The following is a 9,398-nucleotide window of genomic DNA, read 5'->3' on the forward strand; positions in this document are numbered from 1 at the left end:
ACCCCCAACAATGTTACAAAAGAGAAGGAGCCTTAGCAAAGCCTGTCAAGAAAAACAATGAACGTTGCCCTCACCCTATTTGGTTGACCATGACCTACTGGGCAAGCGACCATTGCATCTACCTCCTGGTAGGACCAAAACTAACCACAGGTGCAACAAGTCGGCGTCCTTCCACTATTTTTTTGGGTTGCTAGTGATAGGATTTTGTTTGGTGCTACTAGAATTTGAATTGTGGTTCATTGCGCCGGAGACCTAGCTGAGGGCACCCTTGCATGGGTGTCATGCCAAAAGATACTCCCAATCCATCCGTGAGGAAGGATATGGTACTTGGCTCCCCATGCTGCATGGCGCCGTAGCCCGAAGTTAGGGCTGCTAGCAACCCCGGTAGCCGGCGTGACCATTTTGGATCTCCTGTGAGCTATAGCACATATTCTCATAGCCGAACACATGTTCGTTGATCATTTTCATATCTTCGGGCTGCCCCCATGTTTTCACCCGTGACCAGCGTGGCCGATTTGGACCTCCCGTAAGCTCCCGCGTTGTCATTGCTCCAACTAATCAAATTTGTTTTTTAGAGGAACTAATCAAATTTGTTAATGGTAGCAGAATTCCGATATAGGTTTACAATTGTATTTTTATTTAAACTTGATAACAACAATTACGATCAAAGTGGTTCCCATTATCAATCGGCCCTTCATATTATTTTTTAATAGCGTTAACGTTGTGAGCAGTACATATCTCAATCTGTCATCACATATCATTTGTTTATTAAGTGGTAGTATAACGATGACACACTATATGCAACAGGATCACCCATATATTGATATACAAACGATAGCTGCCGATGGAATATCTATCGCTGCAAGGCCACCGTCCAAGCGCGATTATCGTTCAGCCGAGTAAAAACAAAACCGTTCCGCAACAACAAAAGCCCACCACTCCTTGTTTCAAGGATCCATCCCGGCCACCGTAAAATCTAACTACTCCTTTGTGGATACGAGAGGAACGGCAGCGACGGCCGCAGCGGCGGCGGCGGCTCACCTGCCATCCGGGATGGCGCCTCTACACCAGCTTGGAGGTAATCAACCAACCTGCCTTGTTTCGAGAAGTCGCGGCACCGCACTGACGGACAACGCCGGCCTATCGGAGACCCTGCAGCACCCTGCTCGACAAAGGGATTAGAGTGTCTGCTTATGCGTGCCTTCATTCCGTACTTCAATTGTGTTTTTCCTGGATGCTGATTTGCTCATTGGTTTTTTTATTTTTACTAGATCTGCTCTGTAGCAAAATTCGGCCCTAGCAGGTGCCGCTCGGAACCGAGAACTTTGCCTCTGCACCAGATCGCCTCGTGTAAGTTCAGACTAAGGGTCCTAATTTAAGTATAATAAATTTGTTGTAGACAGATCATTACATCTTTGTTGACTAATTAAATTGCATCCGTGTTGCACACGTTGCAGGTTTCTTTAATCGACATGCCCAAAACTTGTTTGTTGAAATGTTCCCAGAAATTACTGGTTTTGTATCACATCCTCAAATTTTTGGATTTTAGGATGTGATTAAAAAGGAATAACTAAAAAATGATTTTCTCATAATTTTAAATTTTTTCCAATATTTACTATTTTCTTATCAGGAAATGTAGTACAGGAAAAATAATAAGTTGTTTTACTAAATTAAACAGTGTTGTTCTATGTGTGTTGCATTCATGCTGATGCATTTTGGTGTTTCATGAGTGCAAAATATTTTAAAAGGCGTTTAGATGACGATTAGGTTCTTCCGAGAATTTTCCAGAATTTTCTGGATTTATTCTCATTTTCTAAGAGTCAAAACCAATTTTTGGAAGGTTTTGGAATCCTTTTCACGAGTTCCAAGTATTTTATTTGGATTTCTCGTGTCCCAAACTATCTCCAGGATTTGTCCTGGAATTTTTAGGATTTTTGGAGTACTTTTCGTGAATTAAATGAATTCTCTGGAATTTCTAGATTTTTCTTTTATGGGAAATATATTCCTATCCTTTCCCCCGGGCTGAGCCCGTGAACTCGACCCGCTCAGGCCCAGCAACCGGCTTGCCAAGGCCCATCTAAGCCCATGCGCCGTCGGCACTCAATGGCTGCTAGAAAACCTAGGCGTGTGCGCGTAAGGCCCCGCGCCCTATAAAGGGCGAGCGCTCGTGCCGCCCGAGGCCTGCTGCTGCACCGCCGCTACCTCCGCCGTCCTCACCTGGCTGCGCCACGCCCCGCCTTGCTGTGCCTAGCACCACCACCTATGCAGTCGTCACCCCTACGCCGCCGCTCGCCGCTGCCGCGCGCCACCACCGCCCTAGGCCGTTCTGCCACAGCCTACACGCCGAGCCGCACCACATTCCACCACCGGAGAGCCGCCGCTCGCAAAGGCCTGAGCCAGCCACCGTCTCCACCGCCGCAGCTTCTTCCAGACTTCTCCGTCCGCCCCGCAGCCGGTGAGCCACCCCCCCCCCACGCGCGCGCTTCCCTCAAACTTCTTCACCTCCTCTGCCGCCAGCCAAAGCCTCGGCCACCTGTAGCGCCAGTGAGAGTCACCGTCCAGAGCTCCCCGCAAAGAGGAAGAAGGAGACCCTAGCATTTTTGCGTTTTAGCCCCTGGAAGATCTGGTTATGTTTGGCCTTCTTCCTTGAGTCTTGAGCTTTCTACAGAAAGCCGCTGGAAAGTTTAGATGTTTGATGCGTGCAAACATATCCAACCTGAGGCTCTTTTGCAGATCCAACCTGAAGTCTACGGTTAATCACAATTAGGTCCTTAGAACATTGTTTAATCCATAGATTACACGTTTTAGCTCCCTTTAACCTCGTTCAAGTTGCGTTAGATTCATAACAACATAAATTATACGATAGTGGTGATGTTTTCCATCATGCATGTCTTTAAAAATAAGTTACATATTAATTTGATTAATGCCTATTTGAATACCTTTCTTAATGAGAATTTAAGCAGGGTTTACATCGGTTTTTCATAATAAATATTAACTTGGCTAATAATATTTAATTGGGTTTTCTAAATAAAATAAAAATAGAATGTATCTCCACTTTTCATAATGACACTTAATTTGATTATTGTTCAAATCAACTTTCCTAAATACAAGATGATTAGGTTTTTACACCGACTTTTATAAATAAATTTGAATATGATTAATACCAATGTGAATATGTTTTCAATAATAATTTGGTCCACTTGAATCATAAAGTGTACGTTTAGATGTTTCATATAGTTTAGTCTTTATAAAGCCAAATGTCAAATGGTATAATCTATACTTCAATATTTGTAATTAAAATATTGTTAAGTTATAACTCGGTTTTTCCTAGGTATTGATAAAATGATTAATGTCAATATGGAATGTGTTTTCTAAATAAAGTTTGTTTAGCCAACACGACATATGTGTTTATTGGATTAGTTGTTCTCACCTTTCTAAAGTTAAGTGTGTAATTGGTGTAATTTATACATGAACATTTATCAATAAAACTTGACTAGGTTTTTACCTCGGTCTTTACAAATAAATTATAATTTGCATTAATTCCAACTAACGGTATTCGTTTACATATTATTTTCTAATTAAAATAAACCTAGCATATAGTCTTTTTATTCCCTCTTATAATTTAGATCTCTCGATAGCTTATCTTTTCAACCCTAGTTTCTTTCCCTGCGTTTCTTTCATTCGCGTGACCTTAGATTGAAGCCCTATCCTTTAGTATGCTCTTTTAAAGCTTTTCTTTTGTTTTGGTGTATTGTTCTTAGTTGTACTTGTTTATTTTCTTGTATGTTTGTACCGGTGATTTGTTCGAGTAGAAGGATCGCTATTCGAAAGATTTGAAGTTAAGAGTTTCAAGAGAGCAAGAATTGAAGAGCCATCAGAGTAACTTTTTGTTGGAGAAAGGCAAGTGTCTCTAATCATCCTTCTGGCTATGCTTATTTACAAGAATACCATGCATGCATTAATTGGAGCATGGAGAACTACTAAGGAAAACAGTGCAACCATAAGAATTAAATGGATCCGGTCTTGGCTAATTAATTAGAGACTTTAGTCTGGAGTAATCTTACCTAAAGGGCAAGAGGGGCAATGGCAGATGGGGTATAACCTGGTTCTCTTGGGAAGTGAGCTTTGCTAAGCTACTATGCCCACTATGGAGGTTTATGCTCTACTACTGATCTTGAAACCTTACCAGGTTACCGGTTACTAGGAAATCTTTGTAAAGGTCTTGAAGCATTCCTATGCAATAACACCTCGGTAGTGTGATAAGTGCCTACTTTTGCACAGCATGGTTGGGTTAAAAGTTCTTCTAAACTTTTATGCGACTTGTGGTGAAAATATACAACCTCTTCAGAGTGTAAAACTATTATAACAGTCGTCCTCACGGTCAACAGCGGCCTGGACCCTCACGTGATTAATTGAACTTGAAGACGGGCTTAAATCATTTATTTTGGTTAATTCTTGTAGCCTTACTGAGTGCCAACCATAAGTGTAATCACCCTTGCTTACTGCTGCTCAAAAGAGGAAGGTGTGTGAAGTTTTCTGAAGATAATGCTGAGTTCTTGGCGTACGCAACCTCCAGTCAATTGTCTATGAAGTTTGAAGCCTCCTTTTGTAGGATTAAGCTGTACATATCTGATAGACTCGTAAGTCTTTATTTATATTCGTTTACGTGATATTATTGTTATTATTCACTAATGATGCCACTATATGTATAAAACTAGATCCTGGCATACATATAGGTAGCACTTGGTTTTATTTTAAAACCGGGTGTGATAAAAATGGTATCAGAGCTGTATCGACTGTAGGACATAAGTCTAGATAGCAATGGTCGCTTCCTATGGTCTATTTTACTGTAAAAACAATTCCTACCTTTGACTTCTCTTGTGAAAATTGTCACTCCTTGACCATTTTTCTTTCCTCTCTCCTCCTTGATAATTCACCTTTCCCACTTGATCCCCTTTTAATTGGCACTTTCTTATTTTGCAAATGTTAGACCCTTAATCCTTGTCTATTTATTTTCTATCTCCTTGATGACTCCTTGATCTTGTTCATACATCTCCTTTGATGAATAATTTTCCTATCTCATGCAATACACCTCCTTGATTTATTGGTGATATTGCTACCTTGTCATCCCTTGTTTATTTATATTATTAATATTTTTCCTTGCCTACTTATCATTGTACCCATCCCCTCCTTGGCATTACTTGCATTTTGTCACTATGTTCCAAATTACCTCTGCCTTGTTTCTTATAATGTTGTAACTTTGAATTCTCTACTCTGAAATTTTGATTCCAAAGTGTCTCTTTTATTTAAAAATATTTAGATGATCCATGCCACATATCCTAAAGCCTGTCCAAGTCATCCAAAGAATGGAGCTACTAGTTCACCACCAGAAGTCAAGCCTGAGCAACTAAAGTGTGCATCAAGAAGATGGAGTCAATGTTGGACAAGCTAATGGTTGCCTTTTTCAAGAATGTCGAACCTTTAACACACAACCCATGCTTAGGAGGATCGCTTGTAACTCTAATAACAAAGATTAGCACCATTTCTTGTTAGTTGTCAATAATCCTTGTGTGAGTGTGCTTGTGATGTTTGTTGTTATATCATTGATCAAGTCAGTTCTTTGTATTGATTGTTGGTGTATTGTGGTTCTACCTACAATGGCATCAGTTGCCTAGCTGGGTTCTTCTTTTGTCCCTCCCATGTCCTTGTCATTTCCCTTTCTTTCTCCCCATTCCAATGGAGGACGCCAATATGAAAAGTTGAAGGCAACACCAACATTGACAACAGAAACATCAAGTATGTGCAGACGTCGACACATGAAAGAAGTTAAAGAAAAGGATGCTCTATTTCCTTTGCTACTCCCGTGCTATTCTCCTCTCTACCTTGATTTATTTGCTAACCAATTTACCACAACCAAGAAAAGATGAAGATGACGTCATGAAGTACTCTACCCTGTTCTTCAATTTTATTTATTTATTCCCATTCTGTTCTGATCTTATCTTCACCACCCAACTAGATGGCGAGTCCCAATGAAAATCATGAAGATAGAGCCAATGAAGGTGACCTCAACATTCCATCCGTAGCCCATCATATGAGCGCAAAATGTTAGAGTATATGGTAGCACAAACTCAGACTCTACAAGCAATGGCTCAAACCATGGTTAATATCCATCAGTATATCACGGAGCAAACCTCATTCCCTACATACCACAACCTGTAACCAGTGATAACCATTAGGTTTCATCTATTCCGTCACCGTTCGACAAAGAGAAGCTATTAGCCATGCAGGCTCAAGTCTTACAAGGAAGGATGCAGACTAACACATCATCCCCTCATAACATGGAGATGACCAAGGCTGGAGTTCCCACTAGACCAATGAAGAGGCAAGTTGCTGAAGCATGGAACCATCAAAGGAATAAGAGAAGCTGTGGAGCGCCAGAGCTGGAGATCGAGAGACAACATGAGGATGTTAAGATTCCAGGAACATGCCAATGTTGTGGACACCATGGTCTTCCATGTCTCCAGGAAGAAGCTAGCCTAATGACAACTGAAGCAAGACAACATTATCATTTAGACATAAATAACAAGAGGAAGTTATCTGCCCAAGATCCAGTCCTAGAGGGAGTTACTCAAGATGAGGATAGTACTCAGACTATGAACCTTGAGGATTGGAGTATATCTTTCAAAGAATTTCAGCCCTAGAGGAGTAGGCACGCCAAGAAGCCAACTAGTGAAGCAAGTCAAGAGAAGATGGAGTTACCTCAACCATTGATAGATAGCAGTTCTCAACCCAGTTCCAACCATCCACAACCTAAAGTTGTTCAACCTCCAAATGACAACTCTATCAAGAAGAATCCTGATGCACAAGCCATTCCACCAAGAGCTATGGTAGAGTTGAAAGGAAGCCAAGATGGACATGTTAAAGGATTGTGCTTCAAATGTGGTGAAGGAGGCCACTATGTCAATAAATGTCCAACAAAGCGTAAGATGACTAGGTCCCGTGATGCTGGATTATATTACCTCAAGTGTGGAGGAGACGGACATCTTGCCAGTTGGTGTGCAAAAGAGGAGGATAATCAACCACATAACCAAAGTCTCAGTAGCCCTATATTCAGCCAGATGCCATTAGTTGACCTCTTTATTAGTACGGATGATCAGGATGCCTCAGCTAGAAAAGAATGCCATCAATCCCCAATGCCCAATTCTCATACCACATCTAGTTACCAAGATACTAAAGCAAGGAAATCATGTTTCTACTGCAAAGAAGAGGGACATCTCATCAGTGAATGCCCCAAGAGGCGTTTGGACCAAATGGAGAAGAAGGCTCATAGTCAGAATAGACAAGATAATGCAACTAATGCCTGAGGATGTTTTGGAAGCTCTGGAATTGTGTGGTTTGTTTATATTTGTCACTACACTGGAAGATTTTGGAAACTATGATACTAGTGGTCTGAAGACTTGAAGGATGATTTGAGACAGTCAAGCTAGAGAGAAGACACCCAGCTCTATTCAAATTACTTTATCAAGATACGAACGAAGGTTCCTCAAAGATGGGCTTACGAAGCCCAGAAAAGGAATGGATAGTTAAAAGTGAAATTAGACTAAGTATCCCTGAAGCGTTTTTGCTTTTATGTGAGTTGTGAAGAATAAAGAAGCGAGATTGCTGAGCTTATGTAAAGATGAATGATCTGGAAGAAAGCTAATAAGTGTTGGATGCTACCCACCTAAACCCTTGTCTCTTGCTAGCCTTTGCGAATCTCGGGACGAGATTCCTGTTAAGGGGGTAGTCTTGTCACACCCTAAAATTTTTGGATTTTAGGATGTGATTAAAAAGGAATACCTAAATAATGATTTTCTCATAATTTTAAAATTTTCCCAACATTTATCTTTTTTCTTCTCAGGAAATATAGTACAGGAAAAACAATTGGTTATTTTTCTAAATTAAACAGTGTTGTTCTGTGTGTGTTGCATTCATGCTGATGCATTTTGGTGTTTCATGAGTGCAAAATATTTTAAAAGGCATTTGGAAAATGATTAGGTTCTTCCGAGAATTCTCCAGAATTTCCTAGAATTTATTCTGATTTTTTCAGAGGTAAACCCAATTTTTGGAAGGCTCTAGAATCCTTTTCACGAGTTCCAAGTGTTTTATTTGGACTCCTCGTGTCCCAATCTATCTACATTATTTGTCATGGATTTTTTAGGATTTTTGGATTATTTCACGTGAATTAAATAAATTATCTGGAATTTCTAGATTTTTCTTTCATGGGAAATATATTCCTATCCTTTCCCCCAGGCTAAGCCCGCGAGCCCAACCTGCTGTGGCCCAGCAACCGGCCTGCCAAGGCCCATCTAAACCCATGCGCTGTCGGCACTCAATGGCTACCGGAAAACCTAGGTGTGCGCGCGTAAGGCCCCGCGCCCTATCAAGGGCGAGCGCTCGCGCCGCCCGAGGCCTCCTGCTGCACCGCATCTGCCTCCGCCATCCTCACATGGCTACGCCGTGTCCCCGTCTTCCTGTGTCTAGCACCACACTTGTGCGCCGTCTGTTGGGTTACGAGGTAGGCTACACTAGCGCAAACCAAAATTTCTACCGCGTAAAACTAGGAAGAACTGCCATATAAGGATCACGGGATTACCACTCGACGCACTACTGGTGCGGAAGATGTAGATTTGCGTCGATGCAGTGAAGACGATCAACGTAGTCGTACGTAGTCGATCAACGTAGTCGTACGTAGTCGATCACGTCAACGTCCAGCAGCTCCTCAGCAGCTCGTCCACGTGCAGCAAGATCGCCCTCGTGCCGCGGCTCGTCGTCAGCTCGTCGTGGCTCGTCGGCGGCTCATTGTGGCTCGTCGGTGGCTCGTCCAAGTGCTGCAGGCGTAACACCTCCAAGGTATCCACACGTGCAGGGAAGAAGCGTCGCAAGCCGGACTGCTAGATCCGCGAGTTGCAACAAGGCGAGGGCGTGGGAGGCGCGGCAAGTGTGTTTCGCCAAAAGGTGTAAACCCTAGGGCGCCCCCACCCCTCTATTTATAGAGGTTCCTAACGGGCCTCTGGGTCCGAGGCCCATTAGTACTTCTAAACCTAATCCAACTCGGATCAGATCCGAATTGGGCTTCCAGCCCCTTAAGTGTGTGACCCTATGGGTTCGGATACGTATAGACATGGCCCGAGTACTCCTACTCGGCCCAATAGTCGGTAGCGGCCTCTAGCAAGACGTGCCAACTCCTATACGCACACGAAGATCATATTAGACGAACCATCACAACATAATATACATGCTATTCCCTTTGCCTCACGATATTTGGTCTAGCTTCAAGCCGACCGCTCTTTCTCGATCCTGTAATTCGAAATCCCTTTGTAGGTTAACTCTTAACCGTACGTAGCATGGCCATGCAT

The 9,398-nt window shown here is 42.3% G+C and overlaps 1 long non-coding RNA gene across 1 annotated transcript; it reads left to right on the forward strand.

Moving 5' to 3' along the window:
• Positions 1–954: 954 nt before the first annotated feature.
• LOC117863324 (uncharacterized) lies at positions 955–9,004 on the forward strand. The gene is made up of 3 exons (XR_004642199.2): positions 955–1,078; positions 1,272–1,350; positions 3,813–9,004. It is a non-coding gene; the product is annotated as an uncharacterized lncRNA (long non-coding RNA).
• Positions 9,005–9,398: the final 394 nt, after the last annotated feature.

The sequence above is a fragment of the Setaria viridis genome, chromosome 7 (genome assembly GCF_005286985.2).
Source record: "Setaria viridis chromosome 7, Setaria_viridis_v4.0, whole genome shotgun sequence".
NCBI lineage: Eukaryota > Viridiplantae > Streptophyta > Magnoliopsida > Poales > Poaceae > Setaria > Setaria viridis.